This window comes from Rosa rugosa, chromosome 1 (genome assembly GCF_958449725.1).
Source record: "Rosa rugosa chromosome 1, drRosRugo1.1, whole genome shotgun sequence".
Classification (NCBI taxonomy): domain Eukaryota; kingdom Viridiplantae; phylum Streptophyta; class Magnoliopsida; order Rosales; family Rosaceae; genus Rosa; species Rosa rugosa.
Window position 1 is genome coordinate 28458170 of NC_084820.1, and position 22164 is coordinate 28480333.

The 22164-nt window shown below is 37.7% G+C and overlaps 1 long non-coding RNA gene across 1 annotated transcript; it reads right to left on the reverse strand.

The window, feature by feature from the left end:
- Positions 1–11584: 11584 nt before the first annotated feature.
- LOC133725410 (uncharacterized) lies at positions 11585–13245 on the reverse strand. Its single transcript, XR_009854425.1, has 3 exons — positions 13194–13245; positions 11773–11842; positions 11585–11655 (listed from the first exon to the last, which is right to left on the reverse strand). It is a non-coding gene; the product is annotated as an uncharacterized LOC133725410 (long non-coding RNA).
- Between the last annotated feature and the right edge of the window lie 8919 nt (positions 13246–22164).

Genomic DNA, 22164 nt, shown 5'->3' on the forward strand with positions numbered 1-22164 from the left:
TTCAAATTTCTTTTCAATATTGATCAGTACAATTATTTAGGTAATAATGGAGCATAAATTTTACCCAATTATGATCACACAATGATCAGGTAACAATCATACCACACTAGTACTCTACAAGCTGTTGTGTGAGGAGTGATGAAACAACAGAATAATTCTAACTCATGTTGTCTGACAAGCAATCAAACAACAGACCAGACTAGAACTCAGTTGTCCTAATCTAAATCAGACAACAGACAAAATAAAAAAATGGTGTCTGACATGATTAACATACAACGGTTGCAAACTGGCACTGTTGTCTGAAGACGCCCCTAAACTGCTGCGCGCTTGGCATCTGCCGAGCCATCTGCCGAGCTATCAAACAACAGTTATAACACATACCTGTTGTCTGTGTGTTTATCACACAACTGTGTTCCACCGTTGTCTGATTTTTCATCAGACAACGGCTCACTCTACAACGGTTACACTTCAAATCACACAACGGTTTTCTGCCGTTGTCTGATAACAAAATTGGTGTAGTGTCATATGCTATATCATTTCCGTCAGAAGTTTCCCGAAATTTTCCGAAATTTTCCGTACATTTCCACGAAATTCTTAATTTCCGAAATATCTACACACACAATATATATTTAAAAATTCACACCGAAATTTTGTCCGAAATTTCGCTAAAATTTCTGTTAAATTTTTTTGTCACCTACAATAAATTTTTACTTCACACTTTTATAGAGAAAATATGAAATTTTGATTTTTTTTTTTTTTTTTTTTTTTTTTTTGCAATCAAGTTGATTACAACAAAAAACCTTTTTGTTTTTATCTGCTACAAAGTTGAATGCTCTAACCATAACATGATTTCCTTTTTGCTTCGACTCAAATATTGTATGTTTTCATACACTGTAACATCATATTAGGTAATTCCACAATATCCGATATATGGATTGCATGTGGAAAGAGAACAACACGTACACATACAATAACCATGTGATGAAGTACGAAAATCATTTCAGACATTTCCAAAATTCATGTACTTGGGAGCAGTATTGTATGATACTAAATGAAAGCAGTTCAACCAGCTAGATCGAACCACATCGTAGTAGCTTTTATATTCCTTTTGTTGTACTCATTCATTTTCATTCACGAGGTTTTGGTTTTACGTGCCCCGCCCCACCCCCTTGTAATTTTCTAATTATTAAAAAAAGTAAATCATATTTACATTATCAATATACAACACATTATCAATACACATAGATAAAAACACTAGTTTAGCAATCTCGTCCATATAAAATATCATAATTCTATTATAAATGTATAATTTTAGAGATGTTACATTGTAAATAGGTTTATTATAGGTTAGTTTAGTCTATGTAAAAGTTTCATTCAAAAATATCATTTTATAAATGCAATTAATTTGATTTCTTTATTTTTAACCGAAATTTCCACCGAAATCGAAACTTTCTCTGAAATTTCCTTAAATTTGAAGTACCGAAATTTGAAACCTTGGCATAACCTAGTGTTGCAACGTACAAAATAGGTAATGGCTTAGAGAGAGAATGCCCTCCTTCTCTCTAGAAATTATGCAACCACACTCCTCTTCTCACTGCTACTCATATACAACTAGATCACAAACACATAATTCTGTTTCTCCAATCTGTCTGAACAGATGATAATGATTACAACAAAAAGGTCGAGCTCTTCTAAACTTTAAAGAAGGGAGCTTTCTTCTCTGCGCTTTGGTTCAACTCCTTTGGAGTATTTGAACCTACAAAAGAGCAAGATTCTTGGCCTTGTGTTTGAATCATTATTTCTTAGTCTCCTTTCACTGTGTGTGTCTGGTTTCTAGCTATCTACTTTTTACCAACTCTAAGGAGTCTTGGGTCCCTTTGTGGTTGTTTCTCTTCTTTTAGAGCTTCTATCTCTTGCTTGTAAGGATGGCCTCAACGTCTATTGGTGGGGCTGAGGTTCCTTTTGAAGATGAAGGAATTATCGAAGCCATGTCAGTACAGTTTGAGAATACTGCTGATTTTATTGACCTGGAGTATGGAATAAACCTACTGGGCTTCCTGATTGCTGATGAAGAACCAGGGCAGAATGGTTTCAAGGCTGTTCTCTTGAGTCTCTGGAAAGCTCTTGGCCAGATCAGAATCATCCGAGTCAAGAAGAACGTCTACTCCATTACGGTGGGTTCGGAGAAACTGGCGGCAAAGCTGATTGATGATAGTCCCTGGAATGTGAAGGCGTACTGCTTCTCAGTGAGACACTGGCCTCACTTCCACTCCATTGAGGAGCTTGAACCACATAGAGCCACCTACTGGATTCAAGCACATGGAATCCCTATCGACCAGCTCTAAGCTGCCAATGGTCGAAAATTAGGAAATTTGCTTGGTTCTATCATTGAAGTTAAAGACCCCTTGATTAGTGGTAATCGAGGCTTCCTGAGGCTAAGGGTAGATATTGACACCAGGAGACCACTAGCCACCTTTTGTCAACTGCCCAGAACCCACTCTGTAAGATCAAAAATCAAGCTCTGTTATGAGAATCTGAAATGCTTCTGTTTCAAGTGTGGTAGGCTTGGGCACATGATCACTGCTTGCAGACATCAAGTCAATCCAATTCTCTTGAAGTTAGGGGTTATTTATGACAGTTCTTTGGTGGTTGAACCTCTACAGAAGGCGGTCTTCACTCAAAGCCATTACCCACCGGAGTTTCCTTATGCTCCGACGACTGGCATATTCCGTCATCACAGAAAGGATATTCCAAACAAATTCAAATACATGGGTGTCAGACCTGATGGCATGGATGTGTCTTGTGATACACATGGGTCCAAAGCGAAACTCTGCTCAAGGCCTGATAGTGATGGCACGTCCATACCACATGTCTCTGCAAGTCAACCTCTTGTGTCATCACCACATGCCTCTGCAACTCAACATCTTGTGTCATTATTACCTAGGGGACAAGAAAAGAGAATCATTAAGCACTGGGTGGACATGTGGGATCCTGACAAACATGGATCCATTTTCAGAAATGGGAGTATTACTGTTGCTATGAATAGGCTAAATGTGCACAAGTCTTGGGCCGACCCTGAAGTTATCCCTCCTTGGGCCTTCAAGAAAAAGGAGGATTATTTAAAAGCAAACCCAATGTACCCAATACCAGGCTTCATTGAAGTTGAGATTGAACCTTCTAACCCCCCTTCGAGTTCCACCTCTAGGGATATTATAGAATTACAACAACCTGCTTCTTCTACTAAGACTTACACTCGGGTTAGGAAGAGACAATTGGAGGAAGGATTTATTGCTGCTGATTCTTCAGCTAGCAAGAGGACTAAACTGGCTCCTTGCACAAAGCCTAGTATTTCTACAGGAGTTAATAAGGGCAGAGGCCATGGTGGTCGAAATAGGGGCAAGGGGAGAGGTAGAGTTACTATGGACATGAAGATTATAGAATTTGACTTGGAGGAAGGGGATAGAGAAGGCAAAAGGGGCAGGGGCAGGGGCAGAGGTAAGGGAAAGGGAAGGGGAAGAAATAAAAAGGCAGTCTCAAATGAGTTTTACTCTGGTTTATCAGAAGCTACGGATTCCACCACAGTTGGTGATGATTTGGCAAAAGGTATGGAGGATTTAACCCACCTCCAGGGCTGTGGCGGCTGGCCTAATGTAGCTGCAAGGAATCCATGAATTACATCGCATGGAACTGTCAAGGCTTGGAGAAGTCCTTGACAGTATAAACCTTAAGGGAGGTCACCCGCTCCCATTGTCCTACTTTTATTTTTTTATCTGAGACTCATCAGAACAGTCACTTTGTAAATAAGATACGAAGACAGCTTGGTTATAGCAAGTGCTACAATGTTGAGCCCGTGCATTCCGCAGGAGGCCTTAGTTTGTGGTGGAAACCGGGCATTACTGTCAGCATTGTAGATTTTTCGAAGAACTTCATTGATATAGTGATCACTAAACCCGAATCGCCTCATTTTCGAGTGACTTGGTTATATGGTCCCCCTTACAATGAGGACAAGGAGGCTTTCTGGAATTATTGGAACCATCGGAGTTGGAATGATGGAACTCCATGGTTGGTTATGGGAGACATGAATGAGATGGTTAACTTACATGAAAAAGATGGTGGAGCTTATTGGAATCCTAATCGAAGATTGTACCTGCGAGGGTTTCTGAATACAAACAAACTCCTTGATATTGGATTCAAGGGGCAAAGTTTTACTTGGGCAAGGAAAGTACGTTAATGGTGAGATTGTCCTCCAAGAGAGACTCGATCGCAGCTTAGTGGATGAAAACTGGTTGTTAAATTGGCCAGATTCTTGTTTAACACACCTAGCTAGGGTGGGGTCTGACCATAACCCTATTCTCTTTGAAACCAATCCAACTATCAATAAGCCCAAGCCTTCTTTCAAATTTGAAGCTTATTGGGCTGATGACTCTGAGTGTCAACCCATAATTACTGAGAGTTGGAGAAAGTTGGCTAATGGTCTAAATGTGTCCTTATGGTCTTCTAACCTATCCAGATTTAAGCACAATTTGAGGAAATGGAGCAGATCTCGTTTTCCTAATAGCACAAAAGATGAGATCAAGACTTGCCTCTTGAAACTCGAGGATCTACAAACTACTGCTTCGTTCTCTAGTACTGATCAGGAACTAGAGATTACATCCAAGCTGAACTCCCTTTGGAAATTGGATGAGCAATACTGGCACCAAAGGTCAATGGTTAGTTGGCTTAAAGCGGGTGACTCTAATACCCGCTTTTTCCACCTCACTACAATCAATAGGAGACGACGTAATCGGATATTAAGGATACAGAATGACGACGATGTATGGGTGACTGGAGAAAGAAATATCAGAAGGGAATTTGAGCAGCAATTCAAGGCCATTTTTCAGTGTCAGGGCCCTCGTGAATGGGGCGAAGTTCTTCATGGAGTTGATCAACTAGTCACCAACGAGATGAATGATAATCTGAATACACCTTTCACTAGGGAGGAGGTAAAGGAGGCTGTTTTTCAAATGGGTGCTTTGAAGGCTCCAGGCCCTGATGGCTTCCCAGGGCTTTTTTATCACAAGTACTGGTGTATTGTTAATGAGGTGATTTGTGGAACTACGGGTGAGTTTAACACAAACAGGATCAAGTTGGAATCTCTCAACAAAACACACATTGCTCTCATACCCAAAGTCCCTAATCCAGAGAAAACCACACAATTCCGGCCTATCAGTCTTTGTAACAACTCATACAAGATATTATCCAAGTTGTTAGTAAACAGGTTAAAGGTTATACTCCCTCTCATCATATCAGAAAACCAGAACGCTTTTGTTCCGGATCGCCAGATTCAGGACAACATCATGTTGGCACATGAATCATATCACTACCTTCGTTTGAAGAGGGAGGGTGGTAACCATGAATTTGGCCTCAAGCTTGATATGAACAAAGCTTACGACAGAGTGGAATGGGATTTTTTGGAGGCTGCTTTGTTAAAGTTTGGCTTCTCGAGATCATGGGTTAACCTAGTTATGTGTTGTGTAACCACTGTATCCTTCTCTATCATTCTAAATGGTAATCCAGGCCCTTTCTTTATGCCTAGCCGAGGACTCAGACAGGGGGACCCCCTCTCACCTTATTTATTTCTTATTGTGAGTGAGGTGTTTTCGCTTCGTCTCACAAAGGCCGTCTCTATGGGTGCTATCAAGGGGGTGAAACTTAGTAGAGGTTGCCCTATAATCTCCCATCTATTCTTTGCAGATGATTCACTATTTTTCCTGAAGGCCACTCTTTACAACTGCTCATAACTTGATCGCCTATTTAAGGAGTACTGCCTAGCTTCTGGTCAAATGATCAATCTAGAGAAATCTAGCCTTTATTTTTCTCCAAACACTCCCAGTCAGATGAGCAGGTTAATGTGTGAGCTCTTAAATATAAAGGTGGTTAAGAACCCTGGGATTTATCTTGGCCTCCCAACAATTTGGGGGAGATCAAAAAAGGAAGCTCTTTCCTACATCAAGGATAGGGTCAGCAGAAAGATTGATGGTTGGAAGCAAAGTCTGCTAACTATGGCTGGCAGGAAAGTATTGATTAAATCTATTGCTACTGCCATACCCTCCTACCTTATGGCCTGTTTCAAATTTCCCAATTCCATTTGCAATGAGATCAACTCACTTTTAAGCAATTTTTGGTGGGGAGCTAATGACAGTGAAAACAAAATCCACTGGAAGAATTGGGAGTCAATGAGCCTAGCAAAGGATGCTGGGGGGATGGGATTCAGAGATTTACAAGATTTTAACATGGCACTATTAGCAAAACAATGCTGGAGGTTACTACTGGAACCTAATTCCCTATGGGCTAAGGTTCTTAAAGCTAGATACTTTCCTGGTGTTGATTTTAGAAGTGCCACTAAGGGGTACCGGGCCTCATGGGGTTGGTCCAGTCTAATTGAAGCAAGAGATATGATCATGAAGGGGTCATCTTGGCAAGTTATAAATGGTATGTCTATTGATATCTGGAAGGACAACTGGCTTCCACCACCCCACTCTGGCACTATACCCCTTGTCACTAGTGTTCCCCCAAACATTCCTGAGAAAGTTCACTCCTTGTTTGATTAGGACTTACGAGTCTGGTCACTGGATCATATCCTCCATCTGCTGCAACCGAGGGAGATCAACCTAATACTTTCTATTCCTATTGGGGATGGGCGTGGTTCTGATAGGCTGATCTGGCCCTGGAACAAAAATGGCAGCTACACTGTTAAATCGGGTTACCATTGGTTACATACCAATCGACACAGGAACTCCCCAAGTACCAACCACACTTCCTATACAGTGGGAAAGAAGACTTGGAGGCTGATTTGGAAAATGGACTCTCTACCCAAAATTAAGAATTTCTTTTGGAGAGTACTTACTAGAGCTATACCTACTCTACTAAATCTATACAGAAGAAAATGTTCCCCTTCTCCTCGGTGCCCTATTTGTGGAGATTTTGATGAAACAATTGAACATACTATACTCTTATGTTCATGGGTTGATCTGGTATGGTTCGGGCCCGCTTTAGGCTTAAGAATCAATAAGAAGAGAATCACGACACTTGATATGTGGTTATTGGATCTACACAAACAGAACACATTACCAACAGAGAAAAAAAGATTGCCTACCTTGATCAGTTTCATCGTTTGGAAGATATGGGTAGCAAGATGCGAGTTCATATATCAGATGAAACCTCTATGCCCCCAGACCCTCATCTTTAGTGTGAACAATCTAGCAAATGAATTCTGGCAAGCAAGTAAGCCGATCCCTCCCACAACAACTCCGATGACCAGGTTACCAATTAGATGGACCCCTCCTCCTCCTGGGTTTGCAAAAATTAATTGTGATGCCTCATGGTCTGACCCATCCTCTGTAAGTGGATTTGGAGTAATAATCCGAGATACTCTGGGTGCTGTTATTGGTGGATCCACTCGAGCGGGCTTCTGTGGGTCGGCAGCTGTGGCTGGAGCAAATGCCATTTTGGATGGGATAAATGCTGCACTTGAAATGAATCTGTCAAAGGTGATAGTAGAATCAGATGCATAAGAGATAATCTCTGACATTAAATCCTGTAATTTGAGCAGAGATTGGTTGACATACCCTCTGATTGAAGAGATTAGAAGGAGGAGTCATCCTTTCAATGATATCTGCTGGGAATGGATCCCTCGTGAAGCGAATTCAGTTGCTCACACTGCAGCTGCGGTTGCCAAGGAGAGGGTGGGTCTTCACAGATGGGCAAATGTGCCACCAGCATCTCTTCTCCGAGTACTGAAGACTGATGGTCTACCATGTCCTCCTACTGGGGATGGTTAGAGACTGGCTTTTGTAATAGCTTGTTTTGTTTTATCACTCTTATACCTGATATTGTTTGTATCTAGGTGGAGTTGGGTAAAACCTCCTTTTTATCCGGATGTAATGTGCCTTGAATGGGCTTCTGGGCATTGCCCTTCTTTAATGGAATTATCCAGTTATCCAAAAAAAAAAAAAAAAGCATAACCTAGTCCTTTTCTTTTGAATGAAAATTTCATTTTAAACAAGATACCGAGGAAACTTATATGCTAGTCAATGTTCGAAGAAAAACTCACTATGCCAAGAAAGCCTTCAGACGACAGATTATATATGTCGTCTGATGAAGTAAAAATCTGTTGTCTAAGTGGCTGCCGTCTCTTAGCCACTCAGATGACAGATATTCTCCGTTGTTGATAATGCACTCAGACGACAGATTCAGTTTAAGGTACTGTCGTCTGAAGTACCTAATATTGAAGAATCGGGGTCTTTCTGTCGTCTAAAACACCATACCATTACATATTTATGTTGTTTCTGTTGTCTGATTTGAAGAACAATGACAGTTATATGTCGACTGATTTCATATGTAACAACATTTATATCGTGAGTTATGTTGTTTGAGATTTCTTTGGACTACAGATAATTGTGATTCTTATGGTTAGATTGGATTTCCAACTACAGTTTTAGTTTTTTTATGTTGTTTGAATGTCACTTGGAGTATAGTCTCACTCAAATTTCTGTTGTCTGAACTAGTATTCAATCTCATTTTTCTGTTGTTTGTTTGGACTTTAAACCATTGTTTTAGTTATATTATGTTGTTTGAGAATGATTAGAAATATACTTTTATGTTGTTTGAAGTTGGTAGAAACAACATATCAACCACCTACTTCTGTTGTCTTAGATCACTTTGAACTCCACTTTTTTGTTGTTTGAAGTAGGTAGAAACAACATATCAACATATCAGCCGCCTACTTCTGTTGTCTGAGAGCTCTTTAAACTCCACTTTTCTGTTGTTTGAAGTAGGTAGAAACAACATATGAACCACCTACTTCTGTTGTCTAAGAGCTCTTTGAACTCCACTTTTCTGTTGTTTTAAGTAGGTAAAAACAACATATCAACCACATATTTCTGTTGTCTGAGAGCTCTTTGAACTCTACTTTTCTGTTGTTTGAACGTGGTAGAAACAACAAATGATCATTTGTTTATATTGTTTCGATTTTCTTGATACAACATAAATTGTGAAACCTGCATATATATACATCTGTTGTCTTTCAACCATTTCAACATCATTCATTTACAATCATCAAAACCATAAAATTGGACTAAAATCAGCATTCAAAATGATGCCTACGTTTCATTGCATCAACATCATCCAAAATACAATTCATAGTTCCAACTCTAAACCTAGCCAACAGTTACATAATGATCGAGATCGAGAACCAAAAAACCATCTCATCTCGATCATTTACCTAATATTGCACCAAGTCAAAAACCTATAAGGTAAAGAAAGAGTAGCTAGGCAGAGAAACTGGGAAGCAAACTCACTTGTCGATAATAGCTTTCCATTCACCAGCACAAAGTCGCCTTTTTAGCAGATCCATGAAATGCACGACTTCTTCATCCGGGTTCACCACCGACAACATCCAATGAGCACTATAGAAAAAGATGTAAAATTTTCAGAAAGGATTAAGTCCATTAAATCTATACATAGAAGCTATCAACAAACAATATAACATGCCTAACATTGTAGTAATACTAATTACATACCCTATTTTTTTTTTTTTTTTTTGCTTTGTGGACCAATTTTATTCTCAAAGGACTTACTCAAATACAGAGATTACAAAGATTGCAACTCTTTTTTTGTTAAAGACATTGCAAGTCTTCGGATAAAAAAGTCTACAAGACAAATTAAATAACTAAATTCTGCATGCAAGTTGGACAAAATAGTTAGAAATGCATCCCAGAGTCTAGCAATACCAATTGGCCAAACCCATTTCAGAAACAGAGACAATACAGAGTACTGAAAATGGAATACCGTAACCAGATTTACAACATAATCACTTGAGCAGATGCTGAATTTAAATAGTAACAAACAATACAGCATCCCTAGAGGCATACAATACCAAGACAACACAAGCAAATACTATCTTTTTCACTCTAAAATAAAGCAGTATCAATAGGGAAAGAGACATGAACGCATTACTAACAGTTTAACAGCCAAAAGGGAAATTACAGACAAGGGTATGGACATTAAAACATTATACTTGACAAACAGACACACAAATCAAATTTCATGTCCTTGATATTTTTTTAATGCGCCTGAGTATTTGTATATAGATAATTGAAGATAATAGTTCATATTAATCAACTTAAGTTAATCGCTAACCCAAACCAATGCCAAAAGCAGTAAAAATCTTTGTAAATTGTGGTTAAGATGAATTTTTTTTTTAAATGATAGAAATATATGAAGGATATCAAAAAAAAAAAAGTAAACAAAATATAAAATGAAAGTCTTTAAATGTTTTGATCCCTGACCCCAATCACAGTTATGGGAAGTTGTAAGGTTGGACATAATAAAGTGAAGGAACTATAGTTGGCCAGATACCCATCTAACGACCATCACATTGTTGAACAAAACATGAACAAATCTTTCTTCATAAATACAGTAAAGGAAATAAGAATATGTAAAACTATGGCAAATGATATAACTTTCTCTTACCTGTTTCTCATCACAACATACTGGTCCTGCTTTCAGCCAACTTGCAAGAAGGATCCATCAGTTCAAATCCACCAAAACCTATGGTTTGTACGTCAGAACGAACATCTAAGTTAGAGCAAATATGGTGGAAAACTAAAATTACTTGTTGCAAGTTATAAAACCACATGAGTTCCAAAAGTTCATGTTTTGTTCGTGTACACTGTAGAAAGTAAAGAGAAATTAGTTTATGGTGAATCATGACAATTAAAGAAGGACGTAAATCATCGGATTACTTGAGCATCACAGAAAGCAATTCATTTAGTACCTGGGCAACTCAAATGGAGTTTTGAGTAGCACCTGCAACAATGAAAAGTTTCATTCTTAGTCATCATAAATAGTAACTTAAGATATCCACAATAACAACATTGAAATCCAAAACCAAGTGTAATCCATGTTTTACCTCCAGCAATGTACTCCATGTTAGGGTTAGAAGCAAGTTCCTGATACCTGAGATATACATCCATGTTTGCGGGTTAAGATTTCATCGCATATCATCAACAAAAGAAAATGTTCATACACAAAAGAGTGGTGTAGATCATGTAATTAATGTTATCTGCAGCTACAAAAGTTTCCAGCAGCACCATATAATTGACGCACCTCTCTTCCTTAGTTTTCTACTCAAATTAGAGCCAAGACACACACAGTAAGAGCAAACACTAAGTGCTTCAATTACAAATACAAAACCACACACAGACATAGCAAACTGAACTTAAGTAATTCTCAAATGCACAAAACAACATAAACAAATTCTCAACTCTCTAATATCATATAGCACTTTACGTGTGTTCTAGAGGGGGTGAATAAGACTTGACATTTGTTTTACTGAACCTACTTCTTTTACTCTTTTAAACCTACACCACTAGTTTTTAACCCTCTTTCTTTTGAATCAGCCTTTTGTAGTTAACTCTCAGTTTGTGCTATCAAATATGAAGGATCTACTCAAAATTTCCTGTTTTTCTTGGAGTATCAATTTACTCAATTAGAGATGATAATAAATTTTCAAGTTAGCATTTACTGTACAGTGGTTTCTAGTTGAATGTAGGTACTGGAATAACCACTGCTCTCCATATTTCCTTTGTAAAAGCTCTCATACTCATCAACTTCCTAGTAAGGATTTATCTTAATCAGAAAATTAAGATTTTGAAACTCCAAACATGCTGACATTACGAGGAAAGAGGGAGGTAACTTATGCAGAAAATAAGAAAAGAAAAGAAAGAAAACCTGTAGGCCGAGAAAGTCGACTCCAAGGTTCTTGAGAACACTCAAAATTGCCTGCGAGCGGGCTTTCCACCTATGGTAAGCATAATTAACAAATATGGGATTTATCATTCTAGATACAAAATAACTAGATAAAACTAAGATATAAAACCCTGAATTACAGAATGTACAAATCTAAATCCTTTCGAGCATTACATGAAACTCCTTTCAGCAATTTCCTCATATAGAAAGGTTGAAAGCAAAACTCAAAATATTATATCAAGGCAGTAAGAGTTTCTAGGCATCACAGAATATAAAGGGTTATGGAACTGAAAGAATTAGGGGGTATATACAATGCTTACAAGCAAAATGTAAGTTTCAGTTTACCAGAAAAAATCAAATAGAACAAAAGCAGTTTCCAAAAAGAAAGAACTAGTTATAGTGCCACACAGATTTCTTCAAAGCAGAACAATGCATGATGCCTATCTGAGTACATTTGGAATGTTGACATATACAGAGCTTAGTAAGCAAACAGTGCACACGTGTAGAACTTGTAAAATATGAAGCGTATGTAACTATTTGCAGAACCCTGCCAAATCTTTACAAATATTACTAAACAATACATATGAAATATCATAGACGAGTTGACTGCCATCACCAGTAAACTGATAAACACCATGTAGTAGGGAAACACAATAATTTGGCAGGCCAATTCTTAGGTGCGGGTAGCCGCACCACGTGTACGGTGCGGCTGCCCAATCAAATCTCAGAATTTTTTTTCTTTGTTCCGAAATTGTCCCTGATTTTTAAATGTGAAATACCCAAAATACCCCCCTGCTAGGGGAATGATTGGCCTGCCGCACCACGTGGCGGTGCGGCTGCCCCACGCAAGAATCACTCTAATTTGGCATTACAAGTGGGTAGGCAAAAACACAGACCAGGTGTTATATACAAGAAATTGAACCCAACTTTCTACCTTATAATAGGTCTCACTTCTTATTATTGCAGGGGCATAGGGTTGATTATGTGCAATGTATAACTAGAACTCAAGTTAACTAATATTATATGTAATGTCACGTTGAAATCAGTTTCACTCAGCTGCACAACTCGTCAGATAACCATAAGGTAAAAACTGCACATTTGGCAGAGGTTTTGAGCTCCATATTGAGTTGCGAATCGGGGTTTGAGGTGGAGGATTTATCTTCAATGTCAGAGTTTTTGGAATGAGTTCTTTTAGTACTTTCCAGACCAGATTAAAGATTGTGAGACCAGATACATATAAGCCAATTCAAGCTACATCATGCTAATTTAATGAAACAAGCAGATATCATGTAAGCTAACAATTCTTTTGATAACCAAAACAAATATCAATATATGACAACTATTGAAGCAATTAGTTTAAGACACAAAAAAGTAAAAGGAAAAACTGAAGTTATGATTCATACTTGAGACAAGAAGATGGAGAGTGGGGAAACAAGGAGGTCTTCACATACGCCTACACACATAGAGTATTCATAGATAATCTGTTAGACAAAGGATTACAATAGCTACGCATCAAAAAGATAAAATCAACACCAAAGTAAATAGCATCACCCATATTAGAATCAAAACCAAATTCAATTGAAGAGCAGACCTTTTTGGAGTGGTGGATGATATGAGATGTGTAAGACATATGTAGAGCCAAATCAATTAATCAACTAATGAAAACCCAAAAAAAAACCTTGTAATAATTATTACCATAAATTCGATTTGGTGATGGCGGTGGATGATACGGGTGAAGAATGGTGTTTAGGGTTCATTGTTCGAAACAGATCCTCGCAGTGAGGGTAAGAACTGCGGGTAAGTGAGGACGCATAACTCGGCGGAGCGCTGGCCACTCTGGAGCTCTTCAATGACATCACGAAGGCGTCAAAGGTAGGCGACGAGGTCGGAGGTTTGGGGAGAGACGATGACGACAACATTGCGAAGAGGATGAGAGGGTGAAAGCTCGTAGATCCTGGTGAAAGCAAACCAACGGGGAATCATGAAGAAAACGATTGTTACCCACAACTAAAGGACACAATTCTGGAAAGAAGAAAACCCTATAGACAGATCGAGAAGGAGAGAGAATACCCATCTGTGGTGATTGAATTCAACGAAGAAGAGATATAGAGAGAGAGAGAGAGGCGGGTCAATTGAAAAAATAGAGGCCAAAGTGGAAAATGAGTGTGCTGCTAGGTTTGGGAGATGGAAAATGAGTTTTCTGATTTTTTTTCACCAAGTGTGGGAAAGCACGGGGCCGGGTCTAGGTCTATTAAAAGATAGATAAGTTTTGTTAACCAAAAAAAAAAAAAAAAAGATAGATAAGTTTTAGTTCAGCCAAAAATAGGTTTTTGTCCACACAAGAAGAAATAATTTCTTCATTTAATCAGACAACAGAATTCTGTTGTCTGAGTTTTCTAAATTACAACAAACTTGAAAAAATTGATCTAGTATTGATTTTGATACTATTTAGACAACAGAAATAGTTAAAACTGTCGTCTGAAGACGTTCAAAAAAATCAGACAACAGAAAAAACCTCTTCTGTCGTCTGAGGGGTATGGTCTGAAGCATTTTTTGGCATAGTGACTTATATGCTAGTCAATGTTCGTATCAAAAAACCTAGTCCTTTTCTTTTGAATGAAAATTTCATTTTAAACAAGATACCGAGGAAACTTATAAGCTAGTCAATGTTCGAAGAAAAACTTATATGCTAGTCAATGTTCGTATCAAAAAAATTGATTTAGTGACATTTTTAATACGTAAAATTAATGATATTTTAAACTCTAAAAATTAACATTTTAAAAGTAAATTTATACAGTTAAATCTCCATATATTAAAAACTTTAAACCAAGAAAATCCTATTAATTTAGCAAATATTAAATAATCAGTAAATTAATAATTTATTAATTTATCGATTAACGAATAACTTATTAATTTATCAAAGTATTATTTAGTTTATTAAATATTGTTGTATTTTGTTCAATATACTACATTGTTCAATGTATTACATATACATTATTCAATGTGCTATTTTGTTCGATGCACTACACTGTATAATGTATTATATTGTTCAATGTACTATATTATTCCTTTTTATGAACATTAAGCCAACCAAAACTCTATTTTGTCATATAAAATAAAATAAAAATTGTATTTAACTACGCAAAACTCTACACTGTTCAATGCATTATATTGTTAAGTGTACTATATTGTTCAATGTTCATTATTTCATTTTATGAACATTGGCACTCAAAACAATGATGACATTAAATAATTTTTTGTTGCAGCATGAGAAAACCACACCAGAACTTTTTAACATGTTAAGAAAAGTCAAAGATGAGAACCAAAGTGACATTAATTTCAAGAAGAAACAAAAAACGATTAAGTCATTCTTTATAAAGGCCTCATAGTCGAACCATAAATATTAGATTTGTTCATCTAAGGGACTGTGAGGGACAAATGCATATCAACCACATGAATTAAATATAAAAGTAGAAATTAAAACAACTTAAAACTGTGCATTTATTTTCAGCCGTCAGATCCACTTGTTCCTCACAGTCCTTTAAAAACTGTCACCTAGGTGAGCATACATTCCATAAATATTATCAAGGAATTATTAATTTATATATTATGTCTATATGATTTTTTTTTAAATCTTATAAATTTAGCGAATTATTAATATAACACCTTTTCTCCAAGCCGGAACCTGGCAAAAATATTATTTAATGGGTGGTGCTATTCACACACTCATTTTCTCTACTCACACACCTTTTTTTTATTACTTTAATTCAGTTTATTTTTATAGATTACCCTAACTACCCTCCCTGTAATTCTTTTTTTCACTATGCCAAAAAACTTATCAGACGACAGACAAAAACTGTTGTGTGATTTGGAGTGCCATTGTTGTAGAGCGAGCCGTTGTCTGTTGAAAATTCAGACAACGGTGGAACACAGTTGTCTGAGAAACAAACATGCAACGGGTATGTGTTATAACTGTTGTGTGATGGCTCGACAGATGGCTCGGCAGATGCCATGCGCAGCAGTTGAATTGTTGCCTTCAGACAACAGTGCTTGGTTTCAAGCTGTTGTATGTTAAGCATATCAGACAACATACTTTTATTTTTTGTGTTGTCTGATTGGTCCTCAAACTTCAATGCTTGGACTATATCTGTTGTATGATCAACATTTAGGACAACGGAGTTCAATTGCAACTGTTGTATGATTTAGTTTTTGAACAACAGAGTTCAATTGCTTTTGTTGTGTGAGTATGAATTAGAAGACAGTGATTTGTTAAAAACCGATGTGTGATATGAATGATTGCATTGTATGTTTGTCTCAATTTTGGCCATTCAGACAACGGACAGTTGTCATTATATCTAGTTTGTTGACTGATCATTTGAACATCCCATTCCTGAATTAAATTGTGCATCCATTTGGTCCATTTACCAAATGAATAGTAGTTCATCAAATATAACCATTGCAAACCATCAACTATAAACATTGCAAACCAGTAATCATTGAAGCCAACATTTTAAGCAAGAAAAGCATTCTAGTGCATGTCCATCTACTTGGGACATCAAAAAGCTGATACATATATATGTATTGTTTCAAAACATGCCACACATGGTGCATGACAATGTACCAGCAGAGAAGTACAAAAAAGATGTTTTTCTTAGCAAAAATGTACCAGCAACAAGCGCGCTACTTCATGGCTCATGCACATATGTGTTGACAACAAACTTCCCCCAGTCATTTCGCACTTGATCAATATCCGCTTGGGTGTATTGGCTGCTGCCTCTCCTCTCCCACTGAAATTGATTTATTATATCAAAGGGATTACTTAATCATTTTGGTGAATAAGGCATGGACAGAATAACAAAGTTATGAGAAATTGAGTCTAGTGACTATAAGTATAGCTATGTTGATACCTTGGAAGAAAAACTATAAAGTACCAGCACTCCTTATTGCTAGGTTGGGGAGGAATGCCCTAAAGACAAGTAAATGAATCAATAAGTGAAAAGTAAAAATGAAATACTGTTTTCTGGAAAGTATAAGTGGTGAAACTGCTTACAGCCAAATTTTTCCATTGGATTGAACTCCGCCCTTGCCTATTCTTTTCAGCATTATACATACGCATAGCACTATACCAAAACAACAATATGATCAATGATGTACTATATAGGAAAGGAGGCAACAAGTGTATTAAACAGATTTCATAAATTTGAGGCATGTGTGATCAATATGTAAACGAGCGACTTACGTTTCCATGATAGACATCCAATCTCCTGTGGGTAAGCGTCTTTTTAGCGGATCCATAAATATTTGCATCCACCTGAAGTACTAGTTCAACTTCGCGTTTGTTTTCATGCAAGTGCCAAGCCTAAGAAGCAAGAACATGTGAAACTACGCGGTAGATAACAAGAAGCTAGCCATATACATTATGATGAACTCATGAACCTAAGTTTTAGAGGCAGAATCACTAAACAATGGACATATCAAGAGTAAAACTGAAAATTTCTAGAGGTACATAAATAAAGTGTTGATAAACAGCAATAGCAAGAGGTTCATGTGCTTTATGTTGATAAACACTTGTATCAAGAAGGAAACACACGGGCATTGACATGAGCATTTACAACCACACTATGTCATTCATTAGGTCAACAACTTAGCTTAACAACTTACTTTATAGACAAGTCCAAATCCTCCCTCTCCAATCTTATTCGCTGGACTAAAGTCATCTGTAGCTGTCTTTAGCTCTGAAAAACTGAAAGTGAGTGGTCCAATATCTATTCCCAACAGATCTGCAAATTCAAATAACAAGCTATTATGCCTGTCTCGCAATCAGTTTGCTTTGCTGGCTTAATAGGTGTCGAGTAGCATATGTTTAAATAGTTTGTAGGCTTTCTTGCAAGTACATACATAAGTGATTTACTTGCTAATACACATGCACACAAAAAAAGAGCTAGCTTGCCAAAATAAACTAAGTTAATTAATTTAACTACCATCTACAACAAAGATACAGTGAAACTTTATGTTGGCAAATAATAATACTTGAAAATATCTACACACCTTTTCAGAAGTCAAATTTTGTTGAAAATAATAAAACTAACAGTTTACCTTCATTTTTACTGGTGTTGATCCTTTTTCTTCTTTGAACTATACAGAAAACCAACAACAATAGAATCAAAAGTACTCCACCACCAACAACAATCCCTAGAATCAGCCCCATCCTATTCTTCTTACTAGTTGAATGGTTCTGAACGATAGTAGGTGGGAAATCTGCAAGTATAAAAGCATTGCAGTCAACAAACAGCATAGAAGCACTTTGTAATAACATCCATCAGAACCTAAATGTATATGCTTAGTTTGCAACTGAAATTTGTGTAGCACTGATGGCCGAAATAACAGGTCCATAAGTACCAAAATCAGGTACGCAGCAAGTCCCATTTCCAGCCCAAAAGAGATGAATTTTAAAGTAGTTCTGTGAAACCTGGGCCTTATATTCCTTCTGAACGGCTTGCAAAGATTTCCCCCTGCTTCTTTTCGTATATCAAAATCCTTCGAAACTAGAATTCACTGAAAACAAAATAAACGCGAAGTTGATGGGAAATCCATTAGAAAACGAACTGCAATTTGAGGTCATAATAAAAGAATAATCTTTGAGCCAACAAAACACACCTGAAGTTCAATAGAAGAGTAATGATATCCTACAGCATTGACATTCGATTTTTTAGAATCCCTTGTAGATTTCGACCAAGATTTGTTGTTATTAAAACTTGGATTCCTCCCTGCAACTCAAGAACCGAAACCAACTTCAGAACAACAACAAAAAATCTAAACTTTATCTCAATCTAACACCTCAAATGAAATCAATGTTTACCCAGTTCAATAAACTTTCTTCAAGTTGTTTATTTATCCTAGGAAACCAAACAGAGAGGTAGTAGAAATTAATGATGAATTATGGGAATAAAGCAGAGACCTCGACAAACAGACCAACTCGGGCAGAGGATTTGGACGATGATCTTCTTCTGCTGCTGCTCCTAGTAAACTCGTTGTTGTTGTTATTGTTGGGTCTTCTTCTCCTCCTCTTCTTCCTCCAGCTTTATTGAATAATGTACCCGAGAAACCCCCCCTCCCTTTCCCCTCCTCCTTCAAATCCCCAAATTGAAAACCCTAATTCAGCAGATCGAACCTCAATCCAATGTTTTCAGAAGATGATGTTTTGAGAAGATGGGTTTTGAGAAGAATATGGGTTTAGAGAAGAAGTTGGGTGTAGATACCTCTACTAGCAAGCTAGTTTGGCTACTTCACCAAGCATAAGTAACTCTCTCTTAGCGGGCCCACAAGCCATGGTGGGGCCCAACCGAGACATACACCCTGTAGCCCTATGTTCAAGCTACGCCACGGTATCCGGAAGTGGCAAATACGTCGCCGGGAAGCCACCTTCCCGGCCTTGAAAAGTTGCCTTCACAACATGGCTTCAAGACTAGAATATTGGGTTCTTGTCCCACATCTAAGAAAATGTAAAGGAGATGGCTTCCTTCACCTATAAAAGGAATGCCTCCTCCCACTTAAACATCATCCCAATACACACTTTGTAATCCCCTTGGGCCGCAAGGCCCAAACACACATAGTTAAACATTAAAGTGGACGTAGTCTCCTGCTAAGGCGGGAGACGAACCACTATACATCTCGTGTCACAATCTCTCTCTCTCTTTTACGTTAATTAGACCCCTCGGTCGCAAACGTTAACATTGGATTCGATCGATTCTTTTAGAGAAGAAGACGGTTGCGGGTTCTGCTTTGAGAAGAAGAAGATGAGTTATGCTCTTTTTCCTCGAAGACTAGCTAGCTAAGTGTTGAAAACGTCTGAGTTATGGGAGACAACATGCATTAAGTTAGCTAGAGTGGCAGAGAATGTTTTATTTAAGTCTACTTTTTGACTTTGTACAATCAATTCAGACAGCACATAAATGAATTTTCGTTGTCTGATAGTCTACACTGAAACTTCATCTTGGGGACCCAACAAGCAAATCTCCCGCCTACTACAAATCACAAACTCATTTCTCCTGCCTAGGATTACCATCACACATTCACACAACAAAAAAAAAGTCATTCCGTTGTAGGAGCTTACAATCGTGTACCAGCATTTCACTCAAATATTGGCATTTTTGGGGCTACTCACTCACATTTTGGGGTACATATGATTTTCTTCCAAACTTGCACGACGGAAACAAAAAAATGTGTTGTATGTTATTTTGCAACTTACTCTCATTCAACATATACAACTATACTGTTGTGCAAGGTGAATCAAAATTTCGACCCAAATTTGAGCAAGGTGAGGGGGAATTTTTTTTTTCATTCAGACAACAGACAAATCCTTATAACTGTTGTACAATAATCTTGGATCCAAAAAAAATTGATGTACGACATCCTTATACAAATTAATCTCATTAAACCTGTTGTGTGAAGCAGTTTCAGTGATCACACGACGGAATTTTTTTTTTCGTTGTCTAAAAAGTGTAGTGTGATAAGGATTTTGGCATAGTGTTTCCTTTTTTTTTTGTCATTTGGCAAGTCAATCATGAATCAAACATCATCATACAATATATCAATTTTTTTTACCTATAAATGAAGGAAAAATAATATACTTTCATTAAGTAGAATGACCTGTATTATTAGACAAGGAATATGTTTCCCATGTAATTAAGTTCATCCATCTGAATCTAAATTGCAAAGTTTGTCCTCATACAAGTAGGAGGGGTAAGACACATGCTTTACTCCTCTGTTGCCTCGGGTTTATTGCACCTAACTTATTAGAATTTCTCGTCTTTTATAGATTGGCAATAAGCCATTTTCAAATGCAGTATGCAAATTTGGGAAATTTCTGGGTACAAAAAAAAAGGAGTATAGTTCAAAATTAATTGGTTGAACAAGACTTATCTGAGGGGCTAGACAAATACAGACACACGCATAATCAATGAGATATGAAACTTTTAATATAATATATTTTAGATAACTGTATTGAAAGAACACTCGCCTATAAATCAAAGTTCTAACATTAGGCTGGAAAAAAAAAACACACTAGACTTTGGAACATTATTTATAGGGCTAATTACTGTTTAGTACCCTGTGATTTTAGTCCAACATCGATTCAGTCCCTCGACTTTCAATTTCATCAAAAACACCCCTGCATTATCAAATCTCATCTAATAGGGTCATTCCGTCAATAATCCGTCAATTGAAACCGTTAACTCGCTGGCGAGGCATGCCATGTTAGATCATGTGGGCCCCACCTTTCAGGAAAAATTCCAAAATTGCCCCTGCCTCTATTTTACCTCCAGATCCAGTGCCACCTCCATAGTTGTAGGGGGTTCCCGAAAATCAGATAAACAAAAGGAATACCGACTATGTCCAATGCATCATAACAGCGCAATGTTTTACTTGCGGTGGAGATAAAGATCAATGGCACTAGGGCTCCAAAAATCCCTAGGGAAAGCAGATAAATGTTGGTGCCTAAAACAAAAAGAGTAGCAATGTCAAAAACAAAAGACAATAACATCACATTACAGAATACAGATTACAGAAAAACTTTCAAAAGTAACAAATGACCAGGGAGAACAAAAACGTCGACAATCACTACTTCCAAAACACTGTTCAAGGACAAGAAATTCTTCTTGTAAATGGAATCAATAGTCACAGTGTTCGAAAGCTTCCTTCACTTATACTTCTTTCGCAATTGCTTCACACATTCCGGCATTTTCTTCACAGGCCTGTCCCTATTTTGCTCATGCCATGCCTAATCAAATCAACACACTTCCGTAATTTTATCATCCCTAATTTTCTCAACAACCAAACACAAACCGAAAGCGAGAACCCAGATCGGCTAAAAACCCATACCCGGGAGAGATCGGAGAGCAAAATCACGGCCGTAACGCCGCTGGATTAGGTGCTACAGGTCTTGAGAATCCGAGAGGCAAATCTAGTTCCAGCTGGGCCGGGCTATCTTCCCCTCATTTCCATTGGGATCCGAGAATGATGGCGTCGGTGCCTCGAACGTTGACGGCAGTGTTACCCAGGGCTGGGCATTTAAGCCCGAAAACCCGCAAACCCGGACCGGCCTGTCAAAGCCCGACCCGTACGGGCCGGGCCCAATTATTTTTTTCATCGAAACGGGTCGGGCCGGGCCTTGACTTTCAGCTAAACGGTTCGGGCCGGGCCTTGTGTTTGAAAATAGAAAAAGCCCGTCAGGCCCGTATTAGACATCAAAAGACAGATGACCATGTATTATTGGTCCTAATATAGAGAGTAAAATCCTTATCATAGGATTGAACACACAAGATTCTTCTCCAAAACCTAAACCTAATCTTCAGCCTCCATTGAGTCCATTCTAAT